The sequence below is a fragment of the Bacillus rossius genome, chromosome 11 (assembly GCF_032445375.1).
Source record: "Bacillus rossius redtenbacheri isolate Brsri chromosome 11, Brsri_v3, whole genome shotgun sequence".
NCBI lineage: Eukaryota > Metazoa > Arthropoda > Insecta > Phasmatodea > Bacillidae > Bacillus > Bacillus rossius.
In genome coordinates, this window is record NC_086338.1 from 8,295,649 (window position 1) to 8,316,567 (window position 20,919).

Sequence of the window (20,919 nt, forward strand, 5' to 3'; positions counted from 1 at the left end):
AATCAGTTTTATCAAAAATTTTGATATTTCTGTAGCTAGAAACTTAGGTGCGCGAATGGAAAAGCATGGTAAATAAATTATGGCGTGATAGACCCGGTGCAGGGATATACCCATGGCACACAACTTTGTTAGAATTAGAGGTGATGATTAGGTCAAGCCACTAACTACCCAGATAGTAAAATAGACTTGAATCGAGCTTGAATCAAGCTTTCCATGACAAGCCTACAAGCTTGAATCAAGCTTGTCATGGCAAGTGTGTTAGCTTGAATCAAGCTTGATTCAAGCTAACTAGTTTACACTTGACAAGCTTGCAGCAGCAAGCCTGCCATGACAAGCTTGCAGAAAGCTTGCCATAATGTGATTGAATCAAGCTTGCAGCAGGCTTGCCGCGACAAGCTTGCAGCTGGTTGCCATGACAAGCTTGCAGCAGGCTTGCTTTGACAAAATTGCAGCTGGCTTATCGTGATAAGCTTGCAGCAAGCTTGCCGCGACAAGCTGTAGCTGGTTTGCCATGACATGTATGCTGCTGGTTTGTCATGACAAGCTTGCAGCTGGTTTGCTGTGACAAGCTTGCATTAGGTTTGCCATGACAAGCTTGCAGCAGGCTTGCCGCGACAAGCTTGCAGCTGGTTTGCCATGACATGTTTGCTGCTGGTTTGCTATGAAAAGCTTGCAGCTGGTTTGCCGTGACAAGCTTGCAGCTGGTTTGCCGTGACAAGCTTGCAGCAGGCTTGCCTTGACAAGCTTGCAACTGGTTTGCCATGACAAGCTTGCAGCTGGTTTGCCATGACCAGCTTGCAGCAAACTTACCATGCCAAGCTGTCAGTGGCTTGCCACTAGATTTCATGAGTTGCTTGCTATGCAGCAAGCTAGTAGTGATGTGATTGCAACAAGCTTATAACAAGTGTGCTTTCATATGCCTGTAGTAAGTCTGATTGAAGTTATTATACTATCAAATTGGTTTTGCTGCAAATTTGCAGAAAATTTCAAGACTGCCATTAGTTGTCTGAAGAGTAAAATAAATTTTGTACAATCAATGCAATACTGCTGCTGATACAGGCGGAAGAACACATAATGCTTATATTGTTCTGTCAATAATCATTATTGTACATCATTCTACAAAAAGCCAGCTGCAAGTAGGTAGAGTTGACTATGCTTAATAAAATAACATACCGAAAGTTTACCGCTGTAGACCTTGTGCGTATCACCGAAAATTTGCATTTAAGTCCTAGATGACAGCGACTTACATCAGTCCATTAAAATTCTACCCATTTGTACAGTTTTTAATTTAGACTGTCCATAAAATTACCAAAATAATGTTGAGACTCTAATACAGCCATTAATGTTGTAAAAAGCATAAATTGTTAATATTAAAGATATGATATTAAGCGATCAATTCATGACATTTTTTTTAATCTTTGCCACCCAGATAAAAATACGATTTACACCAATTTGAAGAGCCCAATGCAAAAAATGTCCAAATAAATGTTTTTGGTTATACCTTTAGCTTTAAGACAGTATATTTTTAAAGAGTCTAACATAATTAGTTGGCTTATTAAAGCGGCCAGAGCGTTGCAGTGTACTGCGGCCGTACTGATCTCTCACGGCCACCGCCGCGCCGGCGCGGCATTGCGACACACTGCGTACTGCGACACTCATTCAACTTGGTCTTATTTAGGGATTACTTTAAACATAGCTAATTCATATGATAGGGTGTATTTATGTTACATGTATTGAGATTATGCATTTTTTTCTTATATTAATTTTTTTGATACAATAAAATTAACAATAAACAATTTCTGCTAGGAACTTGTAAATGAAAAACTCTAGAGGACCTCTGGTTTTATTCTGTTACAACAATTTTATTAATAAAAATTATTTTTGTAGCAACTAAAGTAGTATGTAAATGGGGCTACTAGATCAGGATGCAGGTAGTGGATTGAAGATTGTCGGTCCGCCATCTTGGATTGTGACGTCACGACGGAAAAAATTCCTCAAAATTCCTCAAAAATGACTCAAAATGACTCAAAAATTCCCGTTTTAAGAAAATATTTCCCGTTTTCGAGGGAAAAATTCCCGTTTCGAGGGAAAATTTCCCGATTTATTCCGTAAAAATCCCAACGGCTAGAAATGTCCTGATAGAGGCTTAAGCATCCTTAACTCAAGCCTCAGTTAAGCCTCTATCAGGATGTGACCTTGACCTCGACGGTCATCTTTATCCGAGATCAGGATGCAGGATGTGGAGCCGAGAGCCGATCCACATCTCTAACGTCACGTCCATCTCTGACGTCACGTCGGCCATCTTGGATAAGCGTAACGGGACACAACGTAACGGGACACAGCGTAACGGGACACAATGTAACGGGACACAGTGTAATGGGACATAACGTAACGGGACAATCAGATCACGGCGGCCATATTGGATCCACCATCTTTAAATCGAGCGCCCCACTCATTATGATGGAAAATTCGTCTCCGTCGCCATATTGACTTTTTTCTGTTCCACTGGAGGCCGCCATCTTGGATACCGTCGACTTTGTTTCTGTCGTTTGTTCCTAGAGAGCGCCAGCGTCGCCCTGTCTCATCACATAAGGTCGATGTTCCATTACCTACCATAGCTATTATGAACCTTATCGACATTTTAAATTTAATTTTTTATGAAAAATATATTGGAAACGCTGTGATTCGAACCATCGCAGCTCTGATTTCTAGGTTGTAAAACATACGCCTTTAACCGCTCGGCCATCGAGACATTTACCAGATTGAAAATTAAATAAGGTATATATAAAAATTACATGCATATTTGGACTTGTAATTTTTTTAAATTTAAAGTAATAATAGCACCACCTGTTCGAGACAGAAGCACCATCATGGATTATGAGGTCACCGTTGCAATTACCGTTATGGTCGCCATCTTTGAAATCCGTAATTTTAATGCTAGAGATTCGGGAAAAAGTTCAAAATTCATTAAATACATTTGTAATCTATATACTGATTGATTAGATCGACTTAGGTCCTTGGTTCGATCCCTGGACGATACAAAACAACTTTAATATTTTTAAAAAATACTAAAAAAGTGTTAGGTTTGAGAAAATAAAAACACCACAAGTTCTTTTAAAATACTTTTATTACATACTACAAGTACAAAAAAATACACAGACAAATTACTAAAGTCTTGTGGATTTCTCGATGTCCGCATCTGCCACCCACGAATTAAAGCGAGGTGGAAAGCCCCACCACTTGACGTAGGACAGTCCATTTCTTCGTTTTATAATCTTCTCCACCAAGTACATATCGGGATACAACGTAGGCTGAATCTCTTCGGCATAGAAGCCGCCATGGATAGGTTTGCGGTCCAAATCTTCGAGGTAGTAGGTCCTAGGCTCTGATTCACGAACATGTGTCACACGGAAAAGTTCGGGACTCCAGTTCGCAGTGAAACCTTTCTCGAAGATACCTTTCTGCTTGGAGATTCGCACAATGTCACCGACGTTAGCTTTACGCTTTCGTGGATCTTTCTTCTTCGTGTTGGAAAACACTGTTTGAAGCAAGCGATTGTCCGTTACGTCCTTTGGCTTCATTTTCGTGGTAGAATGCACCGTGGAATTATACTCGCTTATTAGTTTCGGCAAGATGTCAATCCACTTGTAATTTCCGTTAGCCGTGAACTGCCGCCACATCTTGGAACGCAAAGTTCTGTTAAACCTTTCGACAACGGAGGCTTTGACGTTACTAAATGTAGAGTAGTGTTTGATGCCATACTTCTTCATCAAAGCCTTGAAGGTTGCATTGTAGAATTCTTTCCCGAGGTCCGTTTGCAGGTGCGACGGTACACGTCCATCACGCAAAATATTGTTCATGGCCTTGGTTACGTCAGTTGCAGTCTTTGATTTGACAGGTCTTGCCCAAGCGAACTTGCTATAAACATCGATGACTGTCAACATGTACTTGAAACCTTTATTCAATCGGGAATACGGTATCATCTCAACAAGGTCTGCCTGGAATAAATCGTCAATTCCACGAACTATGACTTTGCGACGAAGGTATTTCCGTCTAGCAGGAGCATGAAGTTCGCGAGCGATTCCGGTTCGACTCATTGTATGTAGCCGGCTTCCCTCAGTTCTTCAAGTATGGAGACTATTTCGTTGATGTGCGAATAGTTTCCTACACTAAGCGAAGCATGTAGAATTCTAAGGCGATCAACTAATTCATTAGGGTCGTCCCAATATACATAGTCAAATGTTTGACCACTTTCTAGCTTTTTTAAACCTTCGCCATGTATTGTTAGTTCACTGAAGAGATTAGCGAGAATGTCGATTTTTTCATGATCTACGTCTTTATATACACCACTATCTGGATCGTTATCGCGAAAATGTGCATTGGTTAGCTCTAGCAGTTTTTTGTACTCTTGTAAGTCGTTGTGAGAATATCCTTTAGGCTCCCTGCGAAACAGCAATTCGTACAGACCCGGAGTCCCGCGCGTTTTGAACTCTGCTACGCGCACGATGTTTCCTGGTAGAAAGTCTATTTCTTTAGCACCGAGGAACCACTTATTATGTTTTCTGTACACTCCGTAGGTCGTGTCATTATTCCGGCTCGTAAACAATATCAGGTATGGTCGGACCATTGCATTAACATGATGTCCCCTTTTCGGTATTTTTTTCTTGTGCATGGACTCTGTACTTGTTAAGTCCTCTTCTTCTCGATCTGGTTCATACTTTCTCTTCTTTACACTTGGCATTTCATCTTCAACTTCTGTCTTCACAATGATGGCCGGTTCTTCCTTGTTTTTAAGTTCGTCGAGACGACTAGTGATTGGTTTAAATATCTCCTCATTTGCCATCTCACGTGCAAGTCTGGTTCGTCTAGCAAGTAGATATTTTTCACGAACATACTGTATAGCTCGATAAAGGTCACTGGCCAGGTCCGACATTGTACTGGCTGAAAACTTATTGCAAGACCTCCTTTTATACTTTTTTATTCGTTCGCAGAAACTTCTTTCTTGTGTTTGGCTGAATCTGAATTTGTCGACAAGTGTGATAGTGATGCTTTCAGACTACTTTGAAAAGTCCTCAGATCGTCACGTCTTTGTGCATTCGATACTTCGATCATGTCGCGAATGCGAGAATCCGAAGCTTCCACGCGCTGGTCTATGGCTACGAGGTACTCAAGTAATTCCTTTTTCACACTGTATACTTTTTGAGCCAGTAGCGAAATGTATTTGCGGATATCGCCGTCATGAGACTTGAGAGCAGTACGTAAGTCTCGACTGCTACGGCCGAATTTCGAAATGCTATGACTCATGTTTGGCAATAAACTGATCGAAACCTCGTCTGTACCTGCCCTTATATAGAGGCCAGTCTTTGACTATGACTAGGAATCCGTGTTCTTCTTTCCAACACAAGGAGCACATGTCTTTGAATTCCTGGAATGTCATGTCGGTGTTTACGTGATCGTCATAAGCGTGGCGTAAATTAAGTTCGTCCATGCGAAACAAAACTATGACATTCGCGTTGTCTCGTAGGAGATGTTTTGGAATACGACCGTACGTCTGACACAGGTATACGCAGTCTACCTTGGCGTGTCTACCCATGGAAAAGTACTCTTGTATTAGCCTTGTTTCTCACAAGCCACATCATCGAACACAAACACGGAATTAGGCTTTGCTTCGTTTGGAGGTACAACATCGGTATTATCGCTAAACGGAAAATACTCCAGACCATCCACAGATTGTAGAACAGTTGCTAGGCGCTGGTACTTTGGCTGTTGCAACGACTTGGAATACAAGTAAACGTTCTCGAACCGAAGACCGTTTGGCTCCTCCAGTAAACTCAGTAAAACACACGTTTTTCCGCAGTTGGACGGTCCTGCTATGATGCATCGTACGGCAGAAGGCAACAGTAAGCCATGTCGTGATTCACGCGCACTAAATACATCGTCTTGCGTAATGCGCACGGGCAAACACAAGTCTTGCTTGACGACCTGCATTGTACTAAAGTAATTGTATAAAAGAAGCGTATTTATACTTTCTGGTCAGTTGCGCGTAATGACTCGAAGAGGTAAGAACAAAAAACACATCGGTGCAGGACTCGTGAACTCGCTGATAAACAACCTACCATTCGAGCTACACATTCCCGGCTACATATTCTGCGGCCCCGGCACTAAACTAGCGAAAAGGTTAGCTCGCGGTGACGTGGGCATTAATTCTCTGGACGAAAAGTGCAAGCAGCACGATATCGCATATTCATTAAGCAAGGATCTGGAATCTAGGCACCGGGCCGACGAGATATTGGCACAGGAAGCCGAAGATATAAGTAAATCGTCGAACGCGGGACTTGGAGAGAAAATCGCAGCGTGGGGCGTTTCCAAAATCATGAAGACAAAGACGAAATTAGGACTGGGCGCTCGTCGAGCCGGCTCCATCAAGTCAAAGACTAACTCGCGCAAGACCAAACGCAAGACTGGTGCAGGCGTGCAAAAAATTTGGCTGCCATCTTGAAAATCCGTAATTTTTTAGCTAGAAATTCGGGAAAAGTTCCAAAATTCATTAAATAAATCACTCATTAATTTACATATTGATTCGATGGATTCGTGTCCTCGGTTCGATCCCTGGACGATACAAAACAACTTTAATATTTTAAAAAAGTACCACCAAAGTGACAGGTTTGAGAAAATTAAAACACCGCAAGTTCTTTGAAAATACTTTTATTACATACATACTTCACTACTACAAGTACAAAAAAATACACAGACAAATTACCAAAGCTTCGTGGATCTCTCGATTCAAACAGTCTTCTTGTTGTATGGACTAAGTCCTTTACATGACTTTAAATGTCTATTCAGTTTATCAGGTCGACATATTGGTACACCACAATTTTCACACAAAGACGAATTATCGACTTCATTAAAAGGACAGTGATATATTTCGTGTCGTTGTGCACTTTGAATATTTGTCAATGTTTTGTTACAAAATATACAGCTTGATTCCGATGAATGTACAGCCAGTCTATCACAATTCCTGAGGTGCCGTTTTAAACTTCCATATTGTACAAACTTGCTTAAACACCTGTTGCACTGATATTTAATGTGTTCAGATTTATTACTACAATTGTGTATTACATAATCCCGTAATTTCAAGTTTTTGATCTTCTCACAGTACGTGTAGTCGGGTGATGGAACACCGCTGGATGCTCCTTCCTTCATCAATGCCACTGGAACTGTTGACAACCATTGTAACACTGCTGACATGTTAACTTCTGAAGCCGTTGAGGTCTGATCTGCAGAAGATGTTGCACGCGTCGAAATCTCCTGCTGTGCTGAGAGAGCAGGTGTAGCTGTAGACATCGTTGTCATCGTGCTCTGCACTGATGATGGTAGACCTTCGATCCAGGTTGGTGTAGATAGTGGTAATGATGCCATCGAGTTCTCAAGAATAGCTAGATACAGGTATATTATGTTATACAAGTCTAACTATCCGATCCGTTCATTACCGCAGCCAGAGACGGACTGAAGTCCATATCACCAGGGTCTCACTTATATAGACTCATCAGTCGGTACAACACATGAGTCAAAACAAGAACCATGTTCATTATACTCACACTTAACTTTCTCGGAGCATTTTTTTATAATGAAGATGTAAGCTATCAAGACGTGAAATTAGTTTTTTGCACTTATTGCACTGAAATTGTATTCTTTTAACATTATTAGAACAACTGCTTCTTTCATGTCAGCGAGCATTTGAGGTGATAGTAAATGATGCGTCACAGTATTTGCACTGACGCAATGTACGCTCTTCATTAGTTGAAGAATCCATTGCTGACGATGAAACTTCGGATGATGGTGGTATCACATCTGTTGAAATCTCCTCCAATGTTGACGCCGTCGTTGCCAACGGGATCTGCACCTTCTCCATCGTAGCTGTCGTCAAGGTTCCCGTAGACGATGTTACAACCTCCGAGTTCGACTTTAAAGACGGTAAAGATGCCATCGAGGTCTCAAGAACAGCTAATTGACACGACTTATGCACCAGAAGAAACAAACTAGGTGATCCTTACACCGCCGACGTCAGTAACAAACTGAGCGTCCTGCTGTCTAGGACTCGCTTATATACATGCACCGTATGGAATAATACGCTAGTCAAATCAAGAACCATTTACAATAATACTAGAGTCAAATCTACAAAAAAAAAAGAGGATCATTTGATCGAAAAAAAAATTCGATCTCTCCAATATACGCCAGGCTCCAAGAGCTACAATTCACGTCATCAGATCCATCTACATTTTGCTCCTATGCTTCAATTGACCATTAGCTGCAAGTACTCCAGCAGCTCCATCAGCTCCAACACGTAATGTACGCAATGCACGTGCAATACATTCAATTTACACGCAATAAATGTAATGATTACACAGTACACACAGGAAACGAAACGTACACACAGTACACACACACACAGGAAACGGAACGTACACACAGTACACACAGGAAACGGAATGTACACACAGTACACACAGGAAACTAAACGGACACACAGTACACACAGGAAACGGAACGTACACACAGTACAAACAGGAAACTGAACGTACACACAGTACACACAGGAAACTGAACGTACACACAGTACACACAGGAAACGGAACGTACACACAGTACACACAGGAAACGGAACGTACACACAGTACACACAGGAAACTAAACGTACACACAGTACACACAGGAAACTAAACGGACACACAGTACACACAGGAAACGGAACGTACACACAGTACACACAGGAAACTGAACGTACACACAGTACACACAGGAAACGGAACGTACACACACTACACACAGGAAACGGAACGTACACACAGTACACACAGAAAACGGAACGTACACACATAGTACATACAGGAAACGTTACGTACACACAGTACACACAGGAAACAGAACGTACACACAGTACACACAGGAAACGGAACGTACACACAGTACACACAGGAAACGTAATGATCACACATACAGTAGCGGAAACACACACAGGCTTAGTTGGAAATCAGAATACTAGAAATAAAAACATTAAATTTTTACTTTCAATATTTTATTACTTCTCAACATTACACAAATACAAGTAAAAGAAGCCATTATTGTATGTAGCCAGCTTTCCTCAGTTCTTTGAGTATGAAGGATATTTCTTTGATGCACGGATAGTTTCCTGCACAAAGCGAGCCATGTAGAAGTCTTAGCCGGTCAACCAATATGTTTGGATCTTTCCATGATGTGTAATCAATCTCTTCTACCACCATATTACTTGCTTGTTTATTATAAATACTTTTAATATCACAATATCACAATCACACAGTGATCATAATAAGCATTATCAGATTTATTTATTATAACACGACGTTTCCATCGTTTCGGTCTCAGGACATCGCCACATTCTTCGATCTTGTCAGCTGTAGGTGCTTCATCACAGTCTATGCCTTTGTCAACAGCCTCAGAGTCACTGTAACAATCACTGTAGAAGACATATTCATCACCCAGATTACCGTATGAATTCGCTATCGATGATGTCGAAGTGTCTTCATCGTCTTCATGCTTCCTTTTTAGGAGTCCATCATTTTTACAAAGAATGGAGGATCTACTGAATATAGGCTTGAATGTATTCTCACTTTTCACGGTGTTGATACTTCCATTAGTTTCAGTCTTCCCGAAGCCATTAGCATCCTTCAATTTATGTTCTTCCTCACGATCGGGTGAGCTAATACCATCACGCTCAGGACAAGGAAAATTATTGTCATAATGCAGATCACTCTTCTTTAGTCTAGTGGATCCATCGGTGTCCTCTATGCCGTAAGTAGTCTTGACTTTACATGTTCTACCATGTATTCTTAAGCTGTCAATTCGTGTTAACAACCTGCTACAACGATTATAGCTTAACATGTTGCGTAGTGGGTTTCTAGCACAATCATTCTTCTCATAACGTCTAACATTCCTTCTCATGACAAAATCCTTGCCACAGTATCTACAGCGGCTTCCTTCCGATTCAGCTATAGATAACAAACCACGATCCATGGTAGCTTCTGTGACTAATGTTAGATACAAACTGTCAGTTTTCTCCAATTGGAACTATTTCTTAAATAGAGTTTTTGAAATATTTCATCAGCGAGAGTTAAGTTATCTAATGCAAAGCAAATTGATGCAAGTAGTTCTGGCTGTCGTCAACAGATGGCGCCACGTGTTGCTTGCAGGTAAATAATATATATTTCATTAATGTGGGATGCGGAACGCTCACTATCGATCGCAAAGGGAGGTTGGCTTCGATAGTATCCAAGGAGAAAAAAGTTCGTCCTTCCTGCTAGTGCTTCTCAGATTTCTCACGGTCCGCCATCTTGGATTACGACGTCACGGCGGCCATCTTGGATGTGTGTGACCTTGACCTTTGACCGAAACCGCAGGAATGATCGCAAGCACAAGGATTAACCATCAAAATATTGATAAGAATAATCAGGAGCACACGGAGAAAACCATCATAATATTGGCAAGAATAATCAGGAGCACACGGAGAAAACCGCCACAAGTTTTCTTTGATATCATTAAAATAAAAATAAAAATTAATAAAAAATTAAAAATAAAAACGAAAAAAATTCAAACATTCAGGCTTGTACTAGAACTCTATCTTTGCTCAACAATGAGAAGTTCACAAGCTAGCAAAATGTTTCGTAGTATTATTTTTCGTATTATTTTGATACAAAATTAACGAATATTGATTCTCACTACTCAAATAATTTGCCCAGAAATTGTTTTGATTTCTTAATAACATTGGATTTAAGTGGTTTCAAATGCATAAAACTATCGCTAAGACTGTCAAATTTAACTTGCTCTTTCCCCACAATGTCAGAAAAATGTTTACTGTTAAACTTCATAATAAACGTAGGATAAGAAAGATTGCTAAATAACTATATTTTCTATGTAAATGCAATTAACTGACCCTGAAAACTTAATAAAGGTCAAACCTACACCAATAAATGAAAAATATTATACACTATTGACGTCGTCCGACCGAAGGCCACCCTAAAGCCCGACCTGCAACCGCCAGTATCCAACCCCGCTAACGGAACGCGCTCCTAGCCATGGCCCACCCGAGTAAGGCGAGCGCCGCGGGACTTAGGTATTATCAACGCCCTTAACGTAATCGGCAAGACAAACCGAGTCATGTACACAGTAAATGAACTAAACACTTTAATGAACCCGCCATTTTGAATTAACAACACCGTGCAACACAAGTGCGACGTAGGAGTGCCCGGGCCACTCACGTGTAGTTTTCTACTAAAACAGCTGGAAGTGCACCCCTTGTGGCCTTCAGCCTGAATTCAATAGTGTAATATGTGACGTAATTCAAACCGCCCCAAATTAGCATTTATCATTCGCCACTGGAGTAGTTATCAAGCAACAAACAGTCTCCAGTGTGACTCTAATAATTAAAACTTATTATATACAAATTTATGTCATTTCTAAATCATATATATATATAAAGTTAATCATTAAGTTTTATTGTGTGAATTTAGAGCCACTTTCTTTTTATTATTAATGTAATTTTTTACGAATAACGGAACTTTAGAAACTCTGGCGCGACAGGGAGCCCACCCCTCCCCTCGCAACAGGGCCAGACGCCAGTACAGCGCGACTCGCGGACCGGGACGGACGCACGTCCCATGGGGAGCCATTATCTCTTTGTCTCCATCGAACTTCAATCTGGTAATTATAGTCAGACCCAGAAACCTTTTTTAACTACTCCCCGTGCGCCCGGTCCTTTTCCGGTGTAGGGCCTAACCCAGCCGCGTCAACTTAACACGCCCCACACAACGCATTACGTGGGGCCGTGCAATATACGGTACGGGCCGACTCCCGCCACCACAGACTTTTAATTAATCGCCAAGTGCACAGGCACTGGCTACAGCTCATCGTAGACGCTTCTTAATTTAATAGCGAGCCGCGGTCCACACAGGTGGGCCCGCGCATCGCCGTTCACCAATTACGGGATTAGCCGACTCTAATCAAACTCTCTCCCTCAACCGTGACTGGCGTGAGGATGTAACGTTAGTGACGGCGCGTCAGAGCGCCTAGTGTATAATTGACAGTGTACTTTATGTAGGGAAATCGTGTGAGTGTAATTGCAAGTGTAATTTGCCAACGTAATTAAAAGTCCACTCCGCACACTCCGTGCCCGACGTGTGAACGACAGTGCAAAACCGTGTACGTTATTTCTGAACCTCACCAATCCAGTTAGGGATCAGCGTCCTATGCTGTGTAGGGCCAGTGGGGCAACAGGCATTAGGGATCCCTAACAACATCATCACCGCCGCCGCAGTTCCTAGTGGACCACGCAGGGGCTTTCGGACCTCACGACCCACCTCGTGGCTAACCCCCGCGTCAGCCTGGCGCCCTCCCGGACATGTTTCCCCGCAAAAGAACAGCCTTCCCGCTAGGAAAACCGCCGAGTCTCGAACACGAGAACCCGGGCGACGGCAGACTCACGCGTCACGCCACCCCGACGAGTGACTTGAGTACCGCCTGCGGTGCGCCACTGCTTCCTCACAGCCAGTGTATACTGTATTCGTATAGAGGATGCATTAAAACTTTCTAATTGTACCTTTACAATTTTTTATGTTAATGATGAATTTAACATTTTTCTCAGAGTATTTTAAAATAAATATGTTGAGATGTTATATTGTAAAAAAGATTATACATTCCTGGCATGCAAGTTAAAAAAACATTTTACCAGTTACCAGTTGTAGTAGGAATTATAGTGCAAGCGATTTCGGCGCCCCCACAGCTTTGCGCCCCGGGCGTATGCCCCGCTTACTCCCCCCTAGTTGCGGCCCTGTGTGTATTATAGAGTTTCTAGAGTATTTTGTAGGTTAATGGAGAGTTTAAATTTAAAACCGCGTTAAATGGAAAGTATTTTAATGGACTGCTGTTATCCAAAAATTAAATGCACGTTTTCGGTGATATGAACAATGTCTACAGCGATCAACTTTCGGTACCTATGTATGTTATGAAGCATAGTTGACTTTACCATTGTGCAAAATGTTTGCATTCTATATTGACCTACATGAAATTATTTTCGGTCAGAATAATGCAAAATTTAACTCAGCCCTATGTTTTGCAATATTTTAATATATTTTGTGCTATGTTGTCAATTTACAGTGACCACATAAATTACAAAACCAATCCACCATTGCATACTCATTTGTTTTCTATCTGTAGGTATTCAAAAAAGCTGAATAATTAATGTAAATCGACATGCAGTTTCACACTTATCTTTTTTAAAAATTAATTTAATTTTTGTATTGATTAACAATATAAAATACACACATGATTTTTTAGAATTATTGAGATCATGAATTAAACAATAATAATTAATATAATTATTTCAATTGTTAGCAAGATTCGCTTACTTTTTTGGTTATAACATTAATGTTATCGATAATTATTATTTTCATTGTCACTGAAAAAAAAAGTAAAATGGTACAGTATTTTAATTTAAAATTTAAAGAGGCATTTCAGATAGATTCCAATTGAAGTTGACATGATTTGGTGTCAGGTTGTAAAGTAAATTAACCTATTTTATTTGCGAAAATAAATTTCAAATATTATTGATGAATAAAAGAATGGTCGAGTCTGCTGCCACTCGAGTGGCAGCAGCAAAATCCGAGTCGGACATCACTGCTGACACTCCGGTATGATGTCACTGCTCTCTCATTTGTTACACAAAATTTGTTACACATACTCGAGTGAAACGCTCGAGTGGCAACAGCATACAATTGAAATAAGGTGCTAAAACTTCGATAATTCAAGAGCGGACGAGTTAAAAACAATTCGCATTATTATAAATATAATAATATCTAAGTCACAAACAAATAATATTTACATATAGGTAGTAAAATATTGAGAATTTTGATAAAAAAAAAGTATTTACTTTGCAACACTATATAAATGCTGTAGTCAAAAGTAACTACTTAATTACTGATAAAAGTAGGTACTTTTACTATTATAGTACATAATAAGCAGTTACCCATCGCAAAGTATTTCCTTGCTGACACTCGGTTTTTGGTAGGTGATACACAGGTATGCTTTGATTACAAATTTAATTTTTTTGCTTGTCATTTAGAGTGAAAAAATATTTTTTCTTGTGTAAAATACGCAAAACATAAATACAAAAATTTATTATCTTAAAATATAAGTAGTTAGGTGTTGGTGATCCTCGGGAAAGTGTTTCCTTGATGACACTCGGGTTTGGTAGGTGATACACAGGCATGCTTTGATTACAAATCTAATTTTTTTTCTTTTCAATTAGTGAAAAAATGTAATTTTATCTGGTGTAAAATATGCAAATCATAAATACCAAAAATTTATTATCTTAAAAATATCAGTAGTTAGGTGTTGGTGACTCTCGGGAAAGTGTTTCCTTGCTGGCACTCGGGTTTGGTAGGTGATACACAGGCATGCTTTGATTACAAATCTAATTTTTTTCTTTTCAATTAGTGAAAAAATGTAATTTTATCTGGTGTAAAATATGCAAAACATAAATACAAAAATTTATTATCTTAAAAATATCAGTAGTTAGGTGTTGGTGACCCTCGGGAAAGTGTTTCCTTGATGATACTCGGGTTTGGTAGGTGATACACAGGCATGCTTTGATTGCAAATTTAATTTTTTTTCTTTTCAATTAGTGAAAAAATGTAATTTTATCTGGTGTAAAATATGCAAAACATAAATACCAAAAATTTATTATCTTAAAAATATCAGCAGTTAGGTGTTGGTGATCCTCGGGAAAGTGTTTCCTTGCTGACACTCGGGTTTGGTAGGTGATACACAGGCATGCTTTGATTGCAAATTTAATTTGAAACTGAATGCAGTGCAGTAAAAATAAATAAAAATTTATACCTTATTACAATTTTATCAATATATAGGCCACCAAATGGTCAAATAAAACTCTTCTTACAGCAGCTCCAACTAATTTTGTCATTGATACTTAAAACCTTGACACCATCCCCACTACCTCTAATGAGTTTTACGTGATTTTAATATTGTTCGGGATCTCAGGGTAGGTTCGGCCTTGTGGCTAGAGGTAGGGGTTCAACGCAGTAGGGCCCCCCGAGCTGTTATGGCCACTCGGGACGCCTGAAAGAGAACACGAAATTACTGATTGATGTCTGATGAATTTATTACGGCACAGCCCTATACATAGTGCTGCCCGTCCTGGCTGTAACGGTTGTCCCGAAATGAATCGTCACACGCGCGACCACTTTTTCAGTGGCGGCTGACGATTTTACTTCGCGTGAAGATCATACACTTGCACACGATGCGGCGGTTACAGAATAAACCCTAACATGACATACTATACCCTGACTAATAAAACACTTCACCATTACACATTACGTATATTACACTGGGCTAATGACACGTAGGCCCGTAACTCCGGCGACTCTACCTGACTCTTAGACTTGTCCAGATATTGACTCGTTAGTAAGTTTGGTTGCACGTGTCACCTACTGGCTGCCCCGTTCGGGCTGAAACTAGTTAGCCGGTTAGCTAGGTTATTGCGTGAAGCGCCGACGTAACTTCTCGTAGATCACCCACAGTACTTACGTATTACGATGAACGCTCGTCTTGGAGCACTGAATTATTTAAGTGAAATACCACATGGTAAATCGAGGCTGACCACGGAACTGTACGAAAAGGATTGCGAAGATTATAACTATTGAAACTACATATCGGTGAAAAAACAAATTGCTGGTCCCGTGTTGCGCGGAGGCTGCCGGCCCTTCTGAGCTCCGGAAGGATACTGCCGCTCTCACCACGCGCGACCCCGCTGCCCTGCCAGCCCTCCCGCAGAAACGTGTGATTATCGCGGGAAACTGAACCGGCCAGGTTCGGGACAAGGCGCACAGTGAAACATAATTTTGAAAGAACTAAAATATTAAATGATGAAAATAATGTCTAATAAACACCTGTGGATAAAATACATACATTACATTTGTTGTTGTTCGGTGGAGGGATATGCCACACCTGGCCGGACCCTTCCGCCGACGTAGCACTTGTTGCGTGGCATTCGCCTCGATGCACCCTCTACACTGTGGTGCGCGCACGAGCGCGTTCGGTGAACACACCTTTGTGAGACGTTCATGAGGCATATCGGTCTATGCGACATAGAGGAGCATTGTCGGTCGGTGTCAACCTCTAGTGACAAGGTTTTGCTGTGTGGGGACTTAAATGTTGACTATTTAACTAACTCTGAAATTAATCACGAGTTCATTGATCTGATGGAAACATTTATAAAGAAAAATTGTATAAATAGCCCATTTAGAATAACAGAAAATACAGTATCACAAATTGACTATATGCCGACAAATTTAGAGATGTATGATGCCAAAAATATAAATCTAGGATTGTCTGATGATATGGCACAAACTATCACATTACATTTTAATATGGAAATTTATAAAACAAACATTAGTTATATAGTTTCTTTAGTGGTGAAAATAGCTCTCAAATGAACAGTATCTTAATAAAGGAAAATTGGGAAGATATATACCTATGACCATAGTAAAAAAATGCTGTCATGCCATTAAGTATCCACTAACATATATTTTTAATCATTGTTTACTAAACGGAGTGTTTCCTGATAGGCTAAAGTGGGCTAAAATAATCCCGATCCACAAAAAGGGAGAAGCTACTAGTATGACCAATTATAGGCCTATTGCAGTACTTTCTTCTTTCTCAAAAATTCTTGAAAAAATCATTGCCCACCAGTTAATAGCATTTTTAGAAAAATATAAAATAATATCACCAAATCAGTTTGGCTTTTTAAAAGGGAAATCAACAGAACAAGCAATATATCACTTTATAAACAAAGTAGTTGACTCTTTCGATAAACAAAACCATGTCTTAGGTATTTTTGCTGATCTCTCTAAGGCTTTTGATTGTGTAGATCATAAGTTGTTAATTACAAAATTAGAATCATATGGGGTAAGAGGAGTACCACTTAAAATATTTCAATCATATTTACATAACCGTTATCAAGTTACAGCACTTACTCATAGAAATAACAATGGAAGATCAATAGAATACATTTCGCAAAAAAATACAGTAACCATTGGTGTACCTCAAGGCTCGATATTGGGGCCAATATTATTTATACTATTTATCAATGACCTTCCACAAACAGTAAGATTAATTAAAGGTGAAGCAACTATGTTTGCTGATGATACAAGTGTAATAATATCAGGAACTGAAAAAACAGATTTTATAAACATAACAAATACAGTGATAAGTGAACTCAATAATTGGTTCCAAAAAAATAAACTTGTCCTCAACATTTCTAAATCCACTATAATCAACTTTTCACGGTCAAAACATTTAATTCTGGAAGACGAAATTAAGCCTATTGGAAACAGAAAATTGGAAATTAAAAATGAAATAAAATTTCTTGGTTTAGTAATTGATAAAAATCTATCCTGGAATGTGCACATAAACACTATTTCTAAAAAATTAAGCACTATGTGTTATGCTATGCAAACCATTAAAAATATTTGTTCGACTCAAGCTGTCCGAGCTCTATATTTCTCAAACGTTCAATCTATCCTTGAGTATGGTATTATTTTTTGGGGAAACTCAAGTAAAGCAATTCAATTATTTCGCCTTCAAAAAAAAATACTAAGAATAATAAAAGGTAAAAATAAAAAGTACCATTGCAAACCTCTCTTCAAGGAGCTAAACTTTCTTACACTCCCCTCCTTGTACATATATCATACCATATTGTTTGTAACTCAACATATAAATTTTAAACAAAATAGTGATATACATGAATATAATACCAGGGGTCAAAATAAGTTACAGATAGTAGGGCATAGAACCAATATATTTGCACAAGGCCCGTACTATTGTGGCATAAAATTAATTAACAAACTTCCAAGACAGATGATAAATACTAGAAATGATAAGAAATTTAAAAAGGAATTAAAAGAGTATTTAACTAAAGAAGCGTTCTACTCTGTTAAAGAGTTTTTAGATGGGTGATTCATATTTTTTGAAAAGTGATTATATTAAATGCTCTGCAAATATAGTTATTGTATCTGTTTTGTATATTAAATGCTCTGTAAACATCGACTATTTATGACTTGTATCTGTCTTGTCTTGTATCTATCTACATATGTATATAAGTCCCACTTTTGTTTTTATTTTTTAATATATGTTATATAATTTAATGTATCAAAACTGTATAATAATTGCTACTGTATATGATTTGCTGGTAGCACCATGACAAAATATCCGCTGTACTGAATTTGAGTTCTGTATGTGAGTGTCCTATGTGTTTTGTATTGACAACTCCCCTTCAGGCTGCCTGGAGAAATGGAGGCTTATAAATAAATAAATAAAATAAATAAATAAATGACACAAATAAAATATTTAATTCTTTCTTAAACATCTATTGTAAAATCTTTGAAACAGCTTTTTCTTTGTACCATAAAACACTAAAACACTTGACACCAACCGCCGGTGCTCCTTCTGGTTCGCACAGGTAGTTATGTCATAACAACACTTACTCTTAAGTGCATCGAACACGCCCGAGCGTGATGTCCGCCGAGTGAGTGTAAGTGCACCGCGACAAACACCAAGTCGATTACAGCGCCCGGCCGGGTGTGGCAATGCGCTAAACTAAATCATTAATTATTCTTTCAAATCAAAAACAACCAATTTAATAACAATTTAAAAGATAATTAATTCAAGGGAAATTATGTACAATTGTCCAAAAACCATATATTGTGAATTATGTCTTTTAAGTCCAAAACTGGTCGGGGCTGTTTTCCCGCACTTCACGTGCCTTGGCGCGGAGGCGCGCGGCGCCTCCGTGCTCAGTTACCGTCGGGAGCTCGCAGGGGTCGGTCGCTCCGCAAATGCAGAGCCTTCAACTTTCGCGCTACATCCAAGTCTCAGCAATAGTGTAAGTTCTTCAAATCCTTTTACCAGCTCTGCGCCGACCCCACTCAGTCGCACGTTATTTCGTGCGACTCGTTAACTAATCATTTTATCCCAACAGGGAGTTTTGCATTTATTACGTATTCCCATGTCCAGAGTTTAAGGACAGTGTAATTGAGGTACGCAGTTTTCCGGCTTCCACAGCCAAGTAATCGTTATCGTCGAAGGCTTTCAGCCAGCCACGTGTGTCTAGTTCTTACTCGTAATTTACGTTTCTAACTTTCATCGTATTTAAATGTGTAACTTGTAATGTGCATTCTAACCACGTCATAACCGTTTAATTAGTGACTGTAACTTGTATGTCTTATCTAACCGAACCCACATACTTTTCGGGACCTTTAATATTTGGCAACAGGCTGGACTGCAACTAACTATAGAACTTTCATTCGTACATGCTGTCGTACATAACAACATCAATCTCTGCATAAGGTGCGGCAGCATTGCAATTCCGCGACTATACACCGCGTCTTTCACGTTGATAATAGGCCACTGTAGAAGTCCGCACATACCACTTTGCAACCTATCCTGGTCACGCGTATCATCTATGAATAGAGACTCGCGTGCCGCGACAGTCAGACAACAGACGCGGCCAGTACTTGGACCAGTGTGTGTAACGGTTCTCAATAAAGTGCAGTGTCGTGTCAACCAGTTTATTATTTATTCATAAGGCGTCCTGGGTGACCTGAACAGCCCGGGTAGGTTTCGAACCACGATGCGCTCCTGCCTGCAGCCACGAGGCCGAACCCCCGTTAAAATCCCTGAGATCACTTTTCAAATTAATAACTATGACATCCGTCCCCGCTGCCTGTTTTGAAATTACATGAATTAAAAAGGTTTAAAGAATTTTGATCTCAAGGGCGGGGTTCCTGGCCTCGTGGCTGCAGGCAGGGATGCGTCGGCAAAGGGCTCCCCGGGCTGTTATGGCCTCCCAGGATGCTGTATTAGAGAAAACACACACGTACGTTAAACAGATTTATTACGGCGCACACGTTACACTTCTCTACATCACATATGGCACTCTCACGCGACTGGCCGCATCATCGTCGACCTCCACTCAGCCTACACCACCCTCAATTGGCGGTACTCTTTACGGTCGCTCGGTAGCTCGGCGGCTAGTACTTTAAGAGAGGTAGGTAACACGGCGAGTTACGAGACGAATACTCGGGAGAGCAGCAAGCCCGTATCTGCACACATGGATGTTTGTGCGGGACGTAACACGGGGTACACTAACGTCTGGTTATACAAGTTCACTTAACAAAGAAATATTACACTAGAGTCACTAAGGGCTAGTCCCCAGTTCGGGGTAAAGTTCACGTGTCCCACTCAGGTGGTCACACAATGGCGGCTAATCCACGTGGTGGCGAGGGCCACGTTATGCTGGGGATGGGTGCGGTGGAATCCGGCGGGATATCTCGTCCGCGACCGTTGCATCTCCCAGGTGATGAATCGTTATTAAACTATTTCGCGTTCGGCACTGTGCCGCCCCACGTGGGCTATGAACTAGTTCCCCGAGGTTTTTTTTTAATAGCGTGAGGCGCAGGCGCCACGACGGGCCGCCTAAATAATTACACTTACGTAGCACTGGAAAGACTCGATGGCGAGTCACACATTTTAACATAAGACCGCACGAAATATCGTACGGCCGGTTAGGGCCAACCGGGTAGCTGTTGATAAAGATTTGAAGATAGTTACCTATTGCAGTTAACGTGGAGATGGTGCGAAAGATGAATGCTCCCTGTGCGCGGGGCTGCCGGCCCAGGTGAGAGCTAGATCGCTACTGCCTTTTCTCCCTGGCAGCCGGGCCAGGAAGGGGGAAAATTCCATGGGAAACTGCCGAGCGCGGGAAGGTGATTCCGGCCAGTTTTGTGAATGATATTGGTTTACAAAATGATTAGTTAA